The following is a 20,652-nucleotide window of genomic DNA, read 5'->3' as shown; positions in this document are numbered from 1 at the left end:
TTGTTGAAATTCTCTTCTCTCTTTTTTCCTCTACTTCCACTTTGTTCTCTCCTGTTGCTGCAAGTTTTTTTTTTTAAACATAGCTAGGAATATGACTTCTGACAGTTCTCGACCCTCATAAATAATAATCTCTGACTCGCACCATCCAAGAGAGACTGACTCTTTTAGTTCCAGTCTTCAAAATCCTGCAGAAAGACTTTGGATAGCTGTCTTAGGTTAGATGCCTTTTACCGGATTGATTGTCTATAGTAGCAGGTTATTATATATGTATGGGTATATAAGTGTATCGTATCAATCAATTTCCAATCAATTATCTATAGCTATACTCATTACATGGAGGATCTCATGCCTCTATCATTTATAGGTTGGTGATTCCCAAACATTCACAGAATGTGACCCCAATTCCAGGATTTTATATCCAAATATCTACTTACCATTTCACTTGTAAGTCTAATGGCAACCTAGTCAAGATAGGCTAGGTAGTAATAAATCCCAAAATTTCAGTAAACTGACATAACAAATGTTTATTTGGTCATGCAAAGTCTGCTGTGGGAATGAACCATTCTCTAGGATGACTGTTCCCCATCAGTCTGCATAGCTAACTGATGGAGCCTCCACCATCCTGCAGTTGCATTACCTGAAATACGCAGCCTCCTTAAACATTGAGACTGGGTAAGAGAATGCTTCTCCTGGGACGTGATACTATCATTTCAGCTTCCAACCTGTTAGCCAGAACCGCTCACATAGTTTCATATGGCTCTCCGTGGTGGGGAAGTGTAATTCTCCATGTGTCCAGAAGAGTAAATATGGATGAGTACTAGAAGTCTCTTTCATAAAAGGCACCTCCCTAGAGGTTTCTATTCCTCCCACCTCTCCCCCCGCCCGCCATCTCTGCAGCATTAGTTACCACAATAAATGAGATCCATTCAGTCTCTGAAGCCAGAAGTCTTGGAGTCATCCTCACCTCCCCGCAAGAGTCCACATCAAATCTATCTGTATAAATGTTCAGTTCTATCAGTTGTTTCTACATTAAAATATATCCATGAAAGAAAAGAACGTTTGTGAAAATGTTTCATATTAAAGGAGCCAAAAAAAAGACATGAAGAGAAATCTCACAGAGGAAGACATAGACATGGCCAACATGCATATGAGAAAATGCTCTGCATCACTTGCCATCAGGGAAATACAAATCAAAACCACAATGAGATACCACCTCACACCAGTGAGAATGGGGCAAATTAACAAGGCAGGAAACAACAAATGTTGGAGAGGATGCGGAGAAAAGGGAACCCTCTTACACTGTTGGTGGGAATGTGAACTGGTGCAGCCACTCTGGAAAACTGTGTGGAGGTTCCTCAAAGAGTTAAAAATATACCTGCCCTACGACCCAGCAATTGCACTGTTGGGGATTTACCCCAAAGATACAAATTCAATGAAACGCCGGGACACCTGCACCCCGATGTTTATAGCAGTAATGACCATGATAGCCAAACTGTGGAAGGAGCCTCGGTGTCCAACGAAAGATGAATGGATAAAGAAGATGTGATCTATGTTTACAATGGAATATTACTCAGCTATAGAAATGACAAATACCCACCATTTGCTTCAACGTGGATGGAACTGGAGGGTATTATGCTGAATGAAGTAAGTCAGTCGGAGAAGGACAAACATATGTTCTCATTCATTTGGGGAATATAAATAATAGTGAAAGGGAATATAAGGGAAGAGAGAAGAAATATGTGGGAAATATCAGAAAGGGAGACAGAACGTAAAGACTGCTAACTCTGGGAAACGAACTAGGGGTGGTAGAAGGGGAGGAGGGTGGGGGGTGGGAGTAAATGGGTGACGAGCACTGGGGGTTATTCTGTATGTTAGTAAATTGAACACCAATAAAAAATAAATCTAAAAAAAAAATAAAGGAGCCAAAATAGACATGACAACTAAATATAATACCAGACTTTGTACTAGAGGGGAACCAGCGCTATACTGAACTTGGTAAAGGGTATAATCAGTAGGTTTCTATATCCAGAATCAAACGACTTCTTACACCCCGGTGCAAAACAACCTTGTACATCCTGTAGTCTCACAGCAGCCAATATGAGCCTTTGAAAACATAAATAAGATCATATCACTGTCCTGCTGATAGACCTACAATGGCTTCCCATTACATGTATAATAAAATCTAAAGACCTCTCCATAGCCCTGTGCCTTCCCCCTTGGTTATCTCTTTGGCCTTACCTTCTCTAGGCACCCATCCTTCCTCTCTTTTCTGCAATCATCCTGTCTCCTTGAATTTGCCAAGCATGTTTCTGCCTCAGAGTCAGCACTCCAAATTTATATCCATTAATACTAAGATTTTTTTTCTAGTATAGTCAATATAAAAATCTTTGATGCTATTTAAAACATTCAGTATTTTGTCATAGGATTAAAAAATAAATAAATAGAGCATAAAAACAAATGAAAACTAGGTCATAGCTAGCAGCCAAAACAATATAGTGGCAATGAATCTGAAGTTATCAACAATAAAAAGTAAACATTTTCATACCAGAATCTTATTTCAGTTTAAGCTGCCACAAATTTTAATACTATTATAAAAACGCCTTTTACTTCATCTTTTTAGAACTGATGCTTCAGAATTTCTTATGGGAAAAGTCTGTATTTTTAATAAGCATTTATATTTCCTCATAATGAAAAAAATCTATCCATGTATTCAATCTTATGCCATTGTGTTTTATTGAAGTTATTTATTAGAAGAATGAATGATTTCTCAAAGGAAATAAATTACATATTATGAATAGTAAAATAATCATATCTGAATGTTTTCATTGAATGTGTATTAATTTAATAAAGTTGCACATGTAAGCAGGCTTTTATCAACCTGCTGCTATAAAGTCATAGGAAAGAAAACTACTTTTAAGGAATAAGTGGTAAGTGAATGCATAGTCAGAATTTAATTTTGTGGAGGATTTAAGTGCATTTGAATTAAAAGCCAAAAATGACATATCAGAAAGCAGAAGGGCAAAAAGTTAGTCTTTTGGTGTTGTTGGCAGGAAAACTGAAGATTAGAGACAAATTCTGAATTCCAAATGAAACTGGTTCTTCTGGGAGAATGAAGAAGTTTAGAGTTGCAGACCAGAGCTGACTAGGAGGTCATAGATAGAGATTTCCCTGAAATATAGTATTCTAATCTAACTATATATTGAGTGATGCCTTCCTTTCATGTATATCATGGAAAGACTATTTTTTTTTGTTTTTGTTTTTCTTTAGATACATGAAATTATAGCTTCATTTCTCAAAGACAGATTCTTTGAAATGCTTAATTTTAAAAGTATTATAGTGGAATAGCTGAACATTTTTACAGTAATGACTCTGAAACAGATTATATTAGATGAGCTTGTGCACTAATCTCAAGAAGTATAGGTGAGGGGCAGCCTGGGTGGCTTAGAGGTTTAGTGCTGCCTTGAGCCCAGGCAGGTTATGATCCTGGAGCCCCTGGATCAAGTCCCATGTCAGGCTCCCTGCATGGAGCCTGCTTCTCCCTCTGCCTGTGTCTCTACCTCTCTGTCTCTGTCTCTCTCTCCTGTCTGTGTCTCTCATGAATAAATAAATAAAATCTTAAAAAAAAGAAGTATAGGTGAGGGATATACATTTCATTTTAAGAAACATAATTAAACTCCCAAGTAACATAGTACCAAAAAATAAAATATAATTCACCATTTGACTTTCTTTCTGCCTATCTATGAACTATGGTTTTGTTGCTGTTGTTGTTTTTCTATATTCTCTTAACATTTAAAATTACAAAAATTAAAAAAAAATTACAAAAATTTTACCTGGTTGTAGTCAAGGGCGCAGATTTTAAGTTTTTGAAAGATTTTTTAAAAATTTAAAATGATTTTTAAATATTTTAATTAGTGCATAATATGTCATCAAGTGAATGCAAAACAACTGTTTTATCAATTGCGAATACTTAGGAACCATGTATGATCTTAATTTTTTTGTAGTATAGAGATTTTTTTTTTGAAAAACCTGAATCCAATTTGTGCAGTTTTGATTAATTGCAATTTTTAGTCCAGTGAATAAAAAAGTTGGTTAAAGCAGTGTTAGGAACTCTACAGAGGGCTACTGACTATATATTAGTACAATATAAAATACTCAATTATTTTAAATATTCAGGACAAGAAAAATAAAACATTTAATAATTAAGGAAAATACTCCAAAACATATTTTGGCCACATAAAGACTTTGAGCAGTGAGAAGCAAGGAGAAAAGAAAGAGGAGCAAGGGGTGGGGGGGAGCTAGAGAGACATATATAAGGAGATGAGCACACTGGAAACAATCTATTGTTGAATTTCCTATCATTGTAACTGACATTAACCTTCTCTGACCATGTTGGTCCACTGAAGTCCGGTCCCCCAACCTGCCTCGCCTATGGATGGATGTTTACATAGCCTTTATATGCAGATCTTCTCAGACTAGTCCATTTCACTGCCACTCAGAATCTGGGGACAACTCAACAAAATTCGGTATATAGTAGTTCTTAAAACTGTCTTGTCAATTTTAAACCCTTAAAAATATTCAACAGGCAAACATAAAACCCCTTTTATTTTTTTATTTTTTTTAAATTTTTTTTTTATTTTTATTTATTTATGATAGTCACAGAGAGAGAAAGAGGCGCAGAGATACAGGCAGAGGGAGAAGCAGGCTCCATGCACCAGGAGCCCGACGTGGGATTCGATCCCGGGTCTCCAGGATCGCGCCCTGGGCCAAAGGCAGGCGCCAAACCGCTGTGCCACCCAGGGATCCCTAAAACCCCTTTTAACAGTGGTTTGTTATTTAGCAGAAAGTCAGCTGGAAAAGCTCTAGCACTGGATTGGATAGTACAATAACTCATTTTAAATTATATGCAAAGTGTTTTTGTATAAACGTTAAGAATAAAGGGAAGCTGAGGATAAGTCATGTATGAAGAAGGAACATACAATTTAAAATCTGAAGGGCTGAGTTTGAGATGCAGCTCTATCCACTTGTTCACTATTGACACTGGGTCAGATACTTATCAACCGTGAGCCTCAGTTTCCCTTCCTTAACAAAATGGTGGTAATAGCCATCTAGAGGACTGGAGATTAAATTGAATAATATAATGGGCTTTTGGATAGTTTATTGTATCTGAGGTAAGATTTTTCTTATGTATAAGCTCTGAATAAAGCCCAAGCCTACCTGGGACACATTCCAAACTTGTAGGCTGTGCCCTAGGGAGTCATTCACATATGCACTAAATATTTTTTAGCCTTTCAAAAATATACTACTCATAATCAGGTGTCTCACCATATAGTGAACCTGGGTTGGGGAAAATCCTTGTAACTAGGACAACAAGGTAAAGATGAACCATCCCCTGAATGATGTTACTTGTTAGTGCTTAGAGTGTTGTTTTGGATCAGATAACAAATTAGAATCAAAAAGTTGATATTAGCTATATGGTCTTACTTGCTTTAGGCTTTAAATCATGCAGAAATATGAGAAGGAAGAAAAAAAGAAAGATCCAAGCTGCCAAGTATTGATTGTTTGGATTGTGAAGGGAAAAAATACTTCTGGGAGGAGCAATTTTCTGCACCTAATTTGAAAGCCTAGGAGGTCAAACAGATACCTGTCCCTCTCTCTCTTTATTCACACAGCAAACATTTCTGAATCCCTGCTCTCTGCTTTGTCTTATGTTAAATTCCAGGAATTCAAAAGCAGAGCCTCTGACCTCTTGGTATGCTATGTCTGACTGGGAGGCACAGATGGAAATTGTCAAAATACAGGGTGACATATATCAATCTATGTACAAAGACTGTGAAGGCACTGGAGCAAAGCAGTCAGTTTTATTGATTAGGGCTGTGAAGGCTATTTTTGGTCTTAAAAAATGATCTGAGGTCACCAGAAATCTAAGACTTTTCCAGGAAAATGAAAATTAAACAAAAACGTAGGATGTGAAGAAATTACATGACATATATAGAGATAGTGCAAAATATGGCAGAGGATGGTATAAGGGATTGGAGTCAAAGAGAGAATTTAGCAATTTCTGAAGTCTATGTGTTTGGACAGCAAACTATGCCCATAGGTTGGCCTGCTACTTGTTTTAGTAAATAAAGTTTTATTGGAACATAGCCATACCTATTAGTTTAGGTACTATCTATAGTTGCTTTCTAGCTACAACAGCAGAATTGAGGAGTTGTGAAAAAGACCATATTGCCTAGAAGCATAAAGTATTTACTATATGACCCTTAACAGAAATAGTTTGTTGAATTCTGGTCAAGATAATAAATGACAGAGGACTGTACTAAGAAAGTAGTAGCATGCCATAAAGAGAAAAAAACAGATTAGTGAAGCATTTTAGAGAGAGAGGTTTTTTTCCCCAAATAATATATTTATTTGTACTGCTTTTTTTTTGTTTTGTATTACATATCTCTCTAAAAATAATATATATTTATTATAAACAATTTAAATAGTGCAGTGTATGTAAAGTAGATAGCAAAAAAAATTTCAACAAAATATATAAAGAGAAAGTGAATGTCTTCAGAGACAACTATTACTAACAGTTTGAGGTACTTTTTTTAAAATAAAACTTTTTCATGCATATAAATTTATTCATATTTATTTCTTTAATAAGTTGAACCATTTTATACAGACTACTCTATAATCTGCTTTATCACTGTATATTATTCAGTGACCTATCATGACCTCTTTCCATGTCATGATAGGTACATCTATCTCATGCCCATTAAGTTTTATAATTTAAATATTCTTTTGTAGAGAAATCCAATTTAATTATTCATTTATTCCGTAGATATTTATTGAGAAATGTAGTGTTTTCCTGTGGAATTGTCTACCTAGTACCCACCCCCTTATACATATGTTCTATGAACTGTTCCTTCCACATCCATTTGTGTACCATGCTGATATCATACTAGTAGAATTTAATCCTCTCTCCTGGCCTCAATTCTTTTGTGAAAGTGTATTTAACCCAGATCAATTATGGAAGAAATAGCTAATTGTTACTAGCATTTGAGTTTCCACAATATAGTTGTAGAAACTGAGATACAGATCAGATAATGTCCAGATATTAGAATGTGTTTTGCAGAGAATGCCAGCTCTCCACTAAAAGCTGTTCTCCCTTTCTTATTGGATATATGGATAGACTACATTTCCTTGACTCTCTTGGTTATGTGGTCAAAGGAGCTAAATTCTCACCAATGAAATGTGAGTGGAAATAATGTACTCTATTATTTTGATTAGCTCTTGCTGTATAACCCAAAAGAGTAATAAACATTTTGTTAGGGAAAAACACGCATTACTGTGTGTCTCCTCTGCCCCCCCCCCCCCCCCAGTATTCTACGCTATTTCACTCTGTCACAAGCTAAGTGCCCTATAATTTAACTTAATTCTGACAGTATCTACTTGTAGATACTATCACATCATATAGACAAAGGGTTTAGTTCTGGAAGATTGTTTCTCTCTCTCCACTTCAGATTCAAGTTGCAAATCTAGGTTGTTACTTGTGCTTGTAATCAACCTTCTATAGATTGGAAGTTTCCACAATCCCCTCCTTTGACCTGATTAACTTGCTAGAGCAGCTCACAGAACTCAGTATAATAATGTGCTTACTAGATTACTGGGTTATTATAAAAGGATATAACTCAGAAACAGTCCTATGGAAGAAATGCATAGGGTAAAGTAATGTGGGAAGGGATGCAGAGCTGCCATTCCTTCTCTGGAAATGCCACTCTCCCAGCACCTTCACATATTCACCAATTTGGAAGCAATCCAAATGCTGTCCTTTTATGTTTTATGGAGGCTTCATTACCTAGACATAACTGATTAAATCATTGGTCATTGGTGGTTGAACTCAATCTCTAGTGCCTTTCTCCTCCTTGGAGATTGAGGAACTTTCAACCTCAATCCTCTATTGACGTGGTTAGTTACCCTGGCAACCAGTCCTCTTCCTTAGGTTATTTAAGAGCTTTCCAAAAGTCACCTTGTTAATATAAGCTCATGTACAACTGAAAGAGGCTTGTTATATAAATAAATAACAGAAGACTCTGAATTCACTATTATTACTTTGAATCTATTTCAGGAACTGAGGACAAAAGACCAAATATTATAAGAAAATATGCTTTTATGACTCTTACATAGGAAATTACAAGGATTTTAGTAGCTTTGTGCCATGAACAGTGGGTGAAGACCAAATATATATATTTCTTATTAAAATCACAGTATCACCTATTTCTTACTTCATATAGTTTCTAAGATTTGAATTCTGGATTGATTTAACTGTATGGTTCTACATCATACAGAGCCATTCATGAGGTTGCAGTCAGGATTGCAGTGGGAGTTGTAGTCATCTGAAGGGTTGACAAGGGCTGGAGATTTCACTTCTAAGATGATTCACTCACATGGCCTTTTGGCAGGATACCTCAGTTCCTCACCACATGGAACCCTATAAGTGACCATTTGAGTATCCCTATAACATGGCAGATGGCTTTCCCCAAAGCAAATGACCCAAGAAAGCAAGGCAGAAGCCATGATATCTTCTGTGACATGGCCTCAAAAGTTGTATGTCATCATTGCCACAATATCATATCAGTTACACGAGTCAGCTCTCTTCAACAAGGAAAAGTATTACAATAGGGCATGGAAACTGGGAGATGGAACTCACTAGGGGTTATTTTGGAGGCTGGCTACTGCCATCCTTTGAGAAAGAAGTCAGGCCTTTCATATATTCTCTTCTTCTGACTGGAAAGTAGATATGGAGGCCCACTTGAGAACATAAAAATGGTGACAATACCCTACGGATTGAAGAACCACAAGATAAAATGATTATGTATCCCTGAATTGGTTCCTCTCATCAAATTAGAGGAGGAGATCTAGGTATCCTCTGGATAACAGTAGTCTCATGATATCACCTCTTGATATAATAACCAAATGGATTTAGGGATGGCCTCCCCTGAAGACAGGATTTTAATATGAAATATTTGGTGTATACAGTTCTCTATAAATATTTTCATGTGTCTGCATGGTTCAGAGCTTCAGACCAAGGGGGCATGTTTGAATAACAAAGATCTTGGAAGCCAGAGATGTAGAGACTTATCTCCCCTGGAGATATTTGCTTATATTCTAAAATAATAAAGACAAAGAGCTTCCCTTTCTTCTTTGGAAGGGATCTGTTTACATTTCAGAATAAAACTCCCTCTTTCTCTCCATAATCATATGTGCCAGCAGCACCTGTATAAACTCCAAGTCTCATAATTTTGAGTCTCCTCTCCTGTGATGTACCCTCGCTGCCTGTGCAAGAAATATCTGACTTTTATTCATGTTGCTACACAGAGACAGGGGCTGAGGGAACTGGTACTAAATGTTGCTCTAACTATTTTGCTGTAAGTAATAAAAGGTTTCTCTTATCCTAAAAATCTTGTTTCTTCTGTCTAGATATCTGTATCTGTATCTATATTTATAACTATATCTGTATCTATATCAACACTGGCAGGCTAACTTGTTAGCTTGCAAGTAGTATAAGATCTCTAATCTTTGACAGTTTTTAACAATTAAGAACAACATTGTGCCAATAAATCATAAAACTTGGTGAAATGAACAAATTCTTTCAAAGACACACACCACCAAACTCAATAAGGAAAAAATAAATAAGTAGAATAAGATTTTTATCTTAAAAAATTGAATTTACAGTTAACAACCATCCTACAATGAAAACTTTGGTCTCAAAAGCCATCACTGAAATTCCTCCAAACATTTAAAGAAGAAATATTACCAATTCTCTGCAAATTCTTCCAGAAAACTAAACAGGAGGGACCTCATCCCAATTCATTTTATGAGGCAAATATTTCTTTGATACTAAGACATTACCAGAAAAATAAAACTACAGATAGCTATTCCTCATAAATGTGGATGAAAAACTTTAAAGAAAAGTATTTGTGAATACAATAAAAATATGTGAAAAGAACAATACATCGTGATCAAGTGGAGTTTATTTCAGAAATACAAAATTGATTTAATATTTGAAAATCAATCAGTGTAATTCACCACATTAAAAAACTAAATAAGAAAAATCCATGATTTTCTCAACTTATGCAGGAGAGCATAGAAGGAAACTTTGGGTTACAGGATGCTTTCTTGAATATGACAGCAAAAGCACCATCTACTAACAAAATAACAAACTGGACTTCATCAAAATTAACCCATTTTGCCCTGCAAGAGGAACTATTTGGAAAATGAAAGACCAGCTATAAACTATGTAGAAAATATTTGCAAATGACATATATTGGCTAAATGACCTATAGACAGAATATAAAAGAACTTTCAAAACTTGATAGTATGACCCACAGACAACCACCTACAAAAATGAGCAAAGATATTTGAACAGACACTTAATTAAAGAAGATTTACAAATGACAGAGGCACATGAAAAATGTTCAACATCATTAGTGAAAAGGGAGATGTAAATTAAAACCACTACATATCTACTAGAATGGCTAAAATTTAAATGATTTATTTTGAGGAAGATGTTTGGGAAATGGTATTCTCATACACTGTTAATGGGAATATAAGATGGTACAACCACTTTTGGCAGAAGCTTGACAATTCTTACAAAATTAAACCTAACCTTTCATATGATCCAACCATTTTATCTATGTTTACCAAAAGAAATTAAAACGGGTGTCCACACAAAGACCTGTATGCAAGTGTTGATTACAATATTATTTGCAGTAACTAAAACCTAGAAACTGCTCAAATGCTTATCAAAAGAGGAATGAATAAATTATGGAATGTAGTATAGTAGAACGCTTCTCAGCAATACACTTGGAATTATATTTGGTGATATCTGCTTCTCTATCAGAGGAAAATATAGGAGACATTAGAGTAAAAGACAAAAACAAAACAAAAACATAACAACAAAACTTTGTGAGAGCAGCTTATACTAACAAAAAGTTGTTAGCAGTTGCAAGAGTAATTACTCCAGTAGAGAGTGCCAGTAGAGGGCAATATAACTGAGGCTGGGACATACTATGTAACATATTTTCATAAAAAAATGATATGTAACATTGAGGTGTGCTCATTTGGGAACGTTTGGTTTATTGTGATATGTCTATTGAATATTATCTGCTACTGGCTTTCCTTTTCTTTTAATAATAATCTCTGTCCATTGAATTTAGATGTGAGGATTTGGTGGAGAGTTGAGATACACTAGTTTTTCAGGTAAGGATTCTAAAAGACTAAAATAATGCTTTTTGTGAGTAACTTAAGCCTACTGTGGTAGCAATGAGTTGGAAATAAAAATATATAGTAAGTGTGTGTGTGTGTCACAGTCTATTCATTTGAGCTATTGGATTTTAAATGATCAAATATTATCTTTGCCCTTTGACAGTTTGGTGACTTAATTAGGCAATATGAATTATGGTTCAACTATTCCAGTCTTTTAAAGTCAAAAATAGAACTCCATTCTGAATGGCATATGCTAGCAGAAAATAACAGGAAACTGTTTTCTGGACTTAGGATGTCCCCACTCAAGTAATATAAAAATCAAATGCAGACTTTGGCTTATGTGCTATAGTTTTCTTCATAAAGGACATTTATGAAATCAATTCTGTTATGGAACAGTTAACAGTTTTGATTTCTTCCTGTCAAACCAATTACATAGTTTTCTTCTAAATACAAAAGAAAATAAAAACTCCAGGCAGCTTAAACCTGACTCATATTGACCCCATTCAGTGACTTTACTATTAACTTTCTAATGCGTTAGGAAATAAGGACAAGAAATTGGATTAATAATAGTATCCTATAGTATTCCTAGTACTCCTTTGTCAAAATTTGTGCTTGATTTTTGGCCACCTGCTGTGTTGTTGACTTTCTAGCAGTCTGTATTTCCAGAACTGTTGGTTGATATAATCCAATGTAATTGCTTGGATCTGGTATAGCTCCTCCTCTGAAAACTTCTATCAGGTCATAATGTTATTTCAGAGATCCCTCTATTTCAGGCTACGAGAAAAACAAAGCAGAGAAAAAAATATGGACATTTTAAAAATAAATGCCATCAACCACAGAGAATTGCATATGATTTGGTGATGTTGCATATAATTTTATGTAAACTATTACTGCTAAAGGAAAGCAAATAAAAATAATAATGCCCTGCTAAGTTTGGATCTAGTAACCTCTTTCTGAGAGGAAATTCAAAGGCAATTCCATGGACCTTCAGCAGGAAAAAGAAAGAATCTATAAATAATCACATTTGTGACTAAAATTTACATGTTGAATTCAGATTATTCTTTATACAGTTGGATACAAAAAACTGTTAACAGCTGGTATCAGAGTTCTTTTAATTTTTATTGAGGAAATGGTTTGATACAATCACCTGACATGGAAATGAGATCCTAAGAGGATGGATTATCAGAAGCCAAACAAAGGAAAAAGTTTAACTTCTATTTATTATAAACAAGAATTTGAGGGGAAAAGAGCACAACAGTGAGAAAGAGAAAAAAGTGTAGATGAACATTTTTAAAAGCAGAGATGGGGATCCCTGGGTGGCGCAGCGGTTTGGCGCCTGCCTTTGGCCCAGGGCGCGATCCTAGAGACCCAGGATCAAATCCCATGTCGGGCTCCCGGTGCCTGGAGCCTGCTTCTTCCTCTGCCTGTGTCTCTGCCTCTCTCTCTCTCTCTCTGTGTGACTATCATAAATAAAAAAAAAATTAAAAAAAAAAAGCAGAGATGTCTCAAGCGTTCATTATTCTGAAATGCAAACTCCCTGCTCTACCTCCCCCAATCCTCAGTAAAGCTTTGAGAATCCTGTTTTACAAGTGGAGAGAAGAGACAGTCTTCCAAAAGTAAGTATGTATTGCTTTCCTATTGCTGCTATGACAGATTACCATTAACGGCTTAAAACAATATACATTTATTATCTTACAGTTCTGGAGGTCAGAAGTCTAAAAGGGGTCCTACAGGGTTATATGAAGATGTCAGCAGGGCTGGAAGCTCTAGGGGTAATCTATTCCGTGTCTTTTCTAGGTTCTAAAGGCTTCACTTCTAACCTAATGGCATCACATCTTCAAATCTCTGTCTCTGCTCTCTGCTTCTGTCTTTAAGTCTCCTTCTCAGACTGACCTGCTTTCCTCCTTCCATTATAAGGATCCTTGTATTCACATTGGGTACGGTACAAAATCCAGGTTAATCTCTCCATCTCAAGATCTTTATTCATAACTGCAGAGCAAGGTAACATATTCATAGGTTCTGGAGATTAGTATGTGGACGTTTTTGAGTGTCTATTGCTTTGTCTACCACAGGGCCCGTGTGGGGAAGAACAGAATGTGCAGATGGAACAGTGTCATGATCTCTAAAATGAACCAATTCAGTGGAAGCAGGGAGCTTGAACCCAGAGGAGATCATGAGAATGTGCCTTTCATAGTTTTTGAGCAGGACAATAGTATGATCATAATATCTGTGCTTTGGGGAGATAATTTTGTGATGATATGAAAGAAGGATTGTAGCATAAAGATAAATAACAAAATAGTTAACAGTTCAAGAGAACAATAGGTTTGTCACAAAGCAGTACATGATTAATCACCAAAAGAATTCCAAAGACAATAATTGCTATTGGAATTTTTAAAATGTAAATTTGGATAATGATGATTAGTGAAACTGTTCTAATGAGGCCAAGGACATGCATTTGATTTTTCTGTGGGTCAGAATATTCCATGGCTGAGTTAAATACAGCCATGGGAGTGTAGGAGAGTCCTAAGGAAAATCAAGTAAGAAAACAAGGTAGAATGGTACTAACATTTCATCTCTATTGAAAAAAAAATCCCAGTTTTTATGCTTTTCTAATAATAACTTAGTACTTTAAATATTAAAGATAGTACTTTAGTCATATAATTAGACAAAATAGGTTTTATAAGATTCAGACTTCTGTAAATATAAATACATTTAATTTTCTGATCATAGACATGCTTCTAAAGATTTGTATAAATAAAATTTACATAAACTCTCTAATACTCCAAATTATTTCTTGCATGAACTTTGTGAAAAATCAGTATGCTGTTTTTATCCCTAAAGAGGAAATTTATATAAAAATAATTGTAATTATTCTTTGTAGTTATAAAGTTTGCTTGATGAACATAAATTTAGATCAAGAAGAATTAGGAAAGGCCAGTGGTATAATATATAGAATAATGGCTTCTGTTTTATAAAATAGAAATAATAATGCCTACTATTAGGATTGTTTTGAGGATTAGAGGTTATTTGTATATTATAGGTATACCACAAATGGTATTTTAATTAGCTATTATCCTGATTCAAAGGTTCAATGTCAGTAACCACCTAATACATCCATCTCCATAACAGGGACACATTTGTTTTTAGGACCAGAGGGATTAAGTTTAAAATATAATTTTAAAACCTCTTATAATTGACTCTTCTCTCATCATTTAAAAAATATTTTCCCTCTCTTTTCTGTCTTCTGTTGTTTTTGTTAAGATTGTTGGCTGTCTGACCAAGTGTCTTTCCTCTATTGGTAACCTGTCTTTTCTCTCTGGTTGACAAGTGTAAATCACAAATGTTACATGGGTAATGTGAATAGCTACAAGTGTCATGGTATTAACATGGTGAAAATGAACCAATGCTCATAGGTACATAACATTCTTGCTGATATTAGAATTTTTTTCTTTTGAGACTTTGTAGAAAATCACATAATGAACACATTTCTCAATATTTACTTTCCAAACTTCCTTAAAATAGGTCCTCATCCTCCATGACTATATTTCGTTACTCATGTAGTGTTCTTTAGAGGATTGACTGCTTCCTAATTTTGAATTTTATATGTATATATTATCTTTCCTCCACTCCACACATACCCAGAATGTTAACTGCTCTATCACATCAACTACCTTGCTGTTTTGGTGGCTTTATTCACAATAAGATTTCTAAGCATATTAGTTTGCTAGGGCTGTCATAACAAACTACTAAGGCTGTGTGGCTTAAACAAAAGTAATTTATATTCTCAATGTTCTGGAGGCTAGCAGTCCATGATCAAGTGGTCGACAAGTTTGATTTTTCCTAAAGCTTCTCTCCTTGGCTTGAAGATGGCCACCTTTTTTGTTGTGTCCTCACAGCCTTTTTTCCTCTGTGTATTCACATCCCTCCTATAAGAACACCAGTCACATTGAATTAGGATCCCAGCCCTAAAGTGTCATTTTAACTTAATTACTTTTTTAAAGACCTAACTCCAATTATAATCACATTCTGAAGGTACTGGGAGTTTGAGCTTCAATATATGAATCTGATAAGGACACAATTCAGTCACTGAGAAGAGGAATCTGATTGGCTTTGGTTCAGCTCATGGTCACACAGTCAGAATAGTAAGGAAAAAGGAAACAATACTCAGAAGAAAAGGAGAAAAAGTGCTAGTCATTTAAAAAAACAAAAACAAGAAACTGATAGTCACCATGTGTTTCCTAAGGAGGAATTGAAAGGCAGCTATTCTATGTTGCTACTTAATTGCAGATACAAAAGCTCTAGTTTCAGCTCATTTTTCACTGTGGTAAAAAATACATGAGATAAACTTTAATTCTTAGCCATTTTTAAGTATACAGTGTAGTAGTGTTGACTATCAGCAGTGTTCTACAGGAGACTTCTAGAACATTTTTTATCTTTCAGAACTGAAACCCCAATCCCATCCAACAGCTTTTTTCCCTTCCCCCAGAGCTCCCTATTGCCCCCTCAACTAGCACTCTAAGTTTAACTATTTTAGATACATTGAAAGTGGAATCATATCTTGAAAGGTCTTTCTACAACTTTTTTCACTTAGCTAATATCTTCAATTTTCATTTATGTTATAGCATAGTTGTGGTTTTTTCCTAAGGCTGAATAATTAGTTTCAGCAATTTTTAAAAAGGCAACAATAAATTATACCAAAAATTTCATCACCTTACTCCAAATTTCTCTTGCCACTTTTTCTTTTTTGAATTTGCCTCTTAAGTGTCCAAAGTTGTTTTTAATGTAGGTATTTATGTAGAAAATACCATTCAACCATATATGAAAGTATTTCTGTGTTTTCATAAAACTGGTAACTGGGTTTACTTTCAACTTTTCTCTCCTTTTTTCTTCCCTTTCTCCCTCCCTCCCACATTTCCTTCCTTTCTTTATTGTGTATTTATTGAGTGCCTGCCTACCTTGTGTCGGCCTTTGGTGTAAGAATTGAAAATTGAAGAAAAATTCTATTGTAGCAAAACTTTCCAGGTCTTATATATCTGAGGATATTTTATTATGCCTTCACATTTTAATTACGCCTTCACATAGAAAATTCTAGATTCCAAGTTTTTGCTCTTTAACGCTTTATGCCTTCATATTTTAATTAGGCCTTCACATAGAAAATTCTAGATTCTAAGTTCTTGCTCCTTAACACTTTAGAAACACTTCTTCATTGTCTTTTTGCATCCAGTGTTGCTACTGAAAAATCTGGTCAGTCTAATTCTTATTCCTTTGTATATTACCTATTCTTCCTTTTTGTAAGCTTTTAAAAATTCTCTCTTCATCTTTGATATTAAATAATGTTACTCTAATATGTCTCAGGGTAGATTTTTCCTTTGTTTCTTTTTAGCACTTTATGAGTCTTTTCAACCTGAAATATTTCAGCTTTTTTGAAAAAAATTCTGGAAAATATCTCTTCATTATTTTTTAAAATGTTTCCTCCTAACCAAAGACTTTGAGAAGCAGCCAAGTAAACATTGAGAATCCATTTTATCCATATTCTTGGAATATTTTATTCATGGTTCAATTATATAGATTATATTTCTCTTTCTCAAAATCCAGTCATACGAAATGATCCTGTAATGAATGATAATGTACATGCTTTCTATCTGTTTTCAGTTTTCAGAATCAACATATAAAGAAAGAGTGAAAGAACTCATAACTGTTAGAGAATAAACTGCAAATTCAATAAAACTTGACAGTAAAATAATGGTACATCTGACTGAGATTGGGAGGTAGAAGGAGGAAGATGAAATAGAATGAAGTACAGAAAGAAATGCTAACTTTTTTTCATGTGTATAGTTAGGAGTTAGGAAATGTAAATAAAGAATGAGATGTTTCATGAGATTACTTAAAACTTTCAAGTAAACCTACAAAACATAATCTAATAAACACTGAATGGGGAGGGGAAGGTGCAGGTGGAGTGAGCTCATCTTTTCTGGCAGAGAGAATAGTTGATCAAAAAACGGAGGTGTAAAGGCACATGCACATTGTTATATGTTTATACAGATGACCTCTAGAAGATAACCTAGAATCCAGATAATCTTTTTTATAACAAAGATAACCTCTAAAAGAAGTAAAGCCAGAAATGGTACAAAATAATTGTTGTCTGTGGGAGTGGAACTGGGAGTGGAAGACAGGAAGAAAAATTGTTTTTAATTTTAAGCCCTTCTATATTTTAAATATTTTTCTTCTATTACTCTTATGATAAGAATAAAATAAAAAGACTTTTTATTTATAAAGAAATGTCTGCTTCTTGGGGAAAGACAAACATTATCTTTAGAATAATTTTTTCTGTTTCTATATTCATATCCTTAAACAAAATATTATCTGATTATCTTCAGATTACTCTGTCTCCTGATCATGACAGAAAGCTTATTACTATTTAAAAAGAAAGAAAGAAAAAGAATGCTAGAATTCATCTGCTCAGTTAGATTAGGACTTTATGGGTATTTGTTCTTTCTGTCCAATCTGTAAGTCTTAATTTAAATTTCCCATCTAAAATTGTCCTGGACTGTTACCATGCAGACAGGTATGAAAATTCAAAAATAAAATTTAATAGATCTTTATATTTTGAACCCTCTAATAATAGTAGTAAGGGTTTATTTTCAAGTGCCTTCTGTTAGGATATTTACTTATACATTGGTGTCTTTTGTAATTTATCCTTCCTCGTAGTTACTATTCAGTGCATTTATTTCTTGTGGCAGCACGCATCTAGACATACTTAAAACTAATTGCCTGAGTCTGGAGGTGAACAGTTTTTCTATTCTATTTGTCCTTGTTCCAGTGAATGAATGTTAGATTTGTTGTTTTTTTAAGAGTCTCTCTAGTCAGCAGGTAAATGTGCTTAGGATACCACTGATCTATGCATTTTCCTGAACTGATATTAAAATGGAATGAATTTTTCAAAGGCTATTTTGTCATTAAAAGCTTAAACAAGCTACATAAAGAAAGGAAATAACACAGGATTGCAAAAGTCAAATAACTAATCATATGGATACTTAGTTATTTCATCTCTAATCCTAGATTCCATTCCTTCTTATTTCCTGATAGTGTTTAGAATGATTTATGTTCACTCTTGTATTTAGGGCTAAGGCATTTACATTACATCACCAAAGAAAAGAGAATAAATATTTGAAGAAGACCATTGCCTTCATATCTCAAGTCTCAAATTATCCTAGTCAAATAAGTCAAATTCGCTCAAATCTTTGAGTATCAAAAGCCTACTCTGTGTCCAGTATAGTGCAAAATACCATAGAGAATGAAAAAGAAATACTAGTTCCTGTCTTTGGAATTTTAGCCATCTAGCTGTGGTGACAGAATTTAGATAAATGAAATTAACGTTAAGATAAGAACTTGTAATATAACACTCCAGTGTTGCAAATGTAAATATTCTAACAATGCAGAAATGGAAACTCTCAAAGTGAGCCAAGGTAGTAAAAGTTAGTCATGGGAAAAGTATTGCTACCTCAGATTAAGGAATTGTTTACTTAGATTAATTGTTGGAAGGAAATGGGCATCCAAGAAAGAGTAACACTGGACATTTGGAAAAAGCATGGCTTATCAGCTCATTAGAATATATAGTGGTACAGGGAGAGTAGAGTTTTGTGTTAACAGCTCCTTTCCTGCCTCTTCTGTGGTGAAAACTCCTTGATCTTACTTTTGTCTGATTCACTCAAATGATGGATATGGTAGTTGTTAGTTCCCTTATATTTTCTTTAAGTTATCCTTGATCTTTCAATAAAGACATGTTACAAATGTCAATTTCTCATTTAACTATTGGGATGATGGTATCCTAGGGAGGATTAACAAGAAGTACCTGACCAATGTTTATGATAAAGTAGATAATGAATCAACAGAGTTAATTCTATGAAGCCAAACAGTGGTAGTGGAAGCTGCCACTAGATAAGAACAGTTGTGATCAGTGTTTCTTTTTTTAAATTAATTAATTAATTAATTAATTTTTTTATTGGAGTTCAATTTACCAACATATAACATATCACCCAGTGCTGTGTGCATCCCGTCAAGTGCCCCGCTCAGTGTCTGCCACCCATGTGATCAGTGTTAAAGTAATCTTTGGAGGGTCATCAGCATTAAAGTAGTAGTGCTGGTCTAAGGAGGAAACTGTCAACAGAACACAAGAGCACATGGGTGGTAGCACCTGGAAGATTATCAGAACTCATTTGGGCATAGTTTGGCAGGGATCTGGTTTCTAGCAATGAAACCAGCAGAGACTCAATCCAATGTATTTTGGGACACATTGGTGACCATCATTTATTCTGCAGGTTACCACTGATTCCTATTTGCGTATTTACCACAACAAATAGGAAAGCTATCTGGTGTCCCAAGATTTAATAGAATTCTGAGTAGTGGTAGATATTTTGAATCCAGGGATAGAAAATAGTAATGAGTTGGAATTAAAATAGATTTTTTAAATGTGGAGATAGTAGTCAGTTCTCACTCAGATGCTCCATCTATAAAAGGAGAAGATTGAACAAAACAAGGTCTAATTTTTTTTTTTCTGGTAAAAATCTATTAGTCAACCCATCACTGAGCCATACATATTTTCCATTCATTCTCCAGGGCCAAAGAAAAGATCATTGATTGACTCTGCTCTGCCCGCCTGCCCTCGACTCTCAAACTCAACCTTAAAAATATATTTACATAAAACTTTAGAAATTGTGTCACTTCATTTAGTTCTCTTGAAAACCATGCTGATTGAATTTAACATTCTTAATCTATGTTTTGAAAAGATTAATATAAAACAGGATCTATATTTCAAACTTGTTCCCATGATAAATCAGTGCCTGAAAGCCACTAGCTTGGATAATGGCTCCACTACCTAAAATAAATGAAATAAATGTATTTTTTCCATATAAAGGAAATCGTGTTTTTTTTGTAGAAAGCATTAAAGGATAAAGTATGAAGAAAACAAAAATCCTTAATCTAAAAAAATTGTCCAAAATCCTATGTGTTACAAAAACAAGAGGTAACATTTCCTACGTTTCAGTTCTTATGGTTTCCTATACTGAGGTAGAGTATATTAACACCATTAAACATATTTAATGTGTGTGTGTATAAAATGTGTGTATATGTGTATATATATATATTTTTACTTAACATGAAACCCTAAGTATTTTCTCATGTTAGACAATATTCTTTGTGGCTGCCAAATTCATTGTATCTCTTACTATATTTTATATGATTTTTCCCTATTGTTATACGTTTAGTTTATTTCCATTCTCCACTTTCTTAAAAAAAGCTATAAATAATATTTTCAAATACATGTCTTTGACTACATATATAATGATTTTCTTGGTTTATCTATACAAAAGGGAATATATGGGTCAAAAATATGAACATAAGTTC

At 34.5% G+C, this 20,652-nt stretch overlaps 1 protein-coding gene and 1 long non-coding RNA gene across 6 annotated transcripts in view; one reads left to right on the top strand and one right to left on the bottom strand.

Moving 5' to 3' along the window:
* LOC140636586 (uncharacterized) overlaps positions 1-16,370 on the bottom strand; it is a 32,297-nt gene extending 15,927 nt beyond the window's left edge. The window contains exons 1-2 of the long non-coding RNA XR_012033797.1: positions 16,206-16,370; positions 11,878-12,024 (exon numbers count right to left, since the gene is read on the bottom strand). This is a non-coding gene — a long non-coding RNA (uncharacterized lncRNA). The remainder of the gene's footprint in view (positions 1-11,877; positions 12,025-16,205) is intronic.
* The window catches only part of GRIK2 (glutamate ionotropic receptor kainate type subunit 2), a 1,079,206-nt gene that overhangs the window by 31,078 nt on the left and 1,027,476 nt on the right, over positions 1-20,652 (top strand). For 2 of the 5 annotated variants that reach the window (XM_072831956.1, XM_072831954.1), the window contains exons 3-4: positions 11,202-11,244; positions 12,813-12,866. The exons of 2 other annotated variants lie outside the window; for them this stretch is intronic. The gene's annotated coding sequence lies outside the window, so the exon portion shown is untranslated. The remainder of the gene's footprint in view (positions 1-11,201; positions 11,245-12,812; positions 12,867-20,652) is intronic. One more of the 5 variants, XM_072831957.1, reaches the window with a different exon arrangement.

Source organism: Canis lupus, chromosome 7 (genome assembly GCF_048164855.1).
Source record: "Canis lupus baileyi chromosome 7, mCanLup2.hap1, whole genome shotgun sequence".
Lineage (NCBI taxonomy): Eukaryota > Metazoa > Chordata > Mammalia > Carnivora > Canidae > Canis > Canis lupus.
The sequence above is the reverse complement of the archived record's forward strand: the minus strand, read 5'-3'. Positions and strand labels throughout refer to the sequence as shown.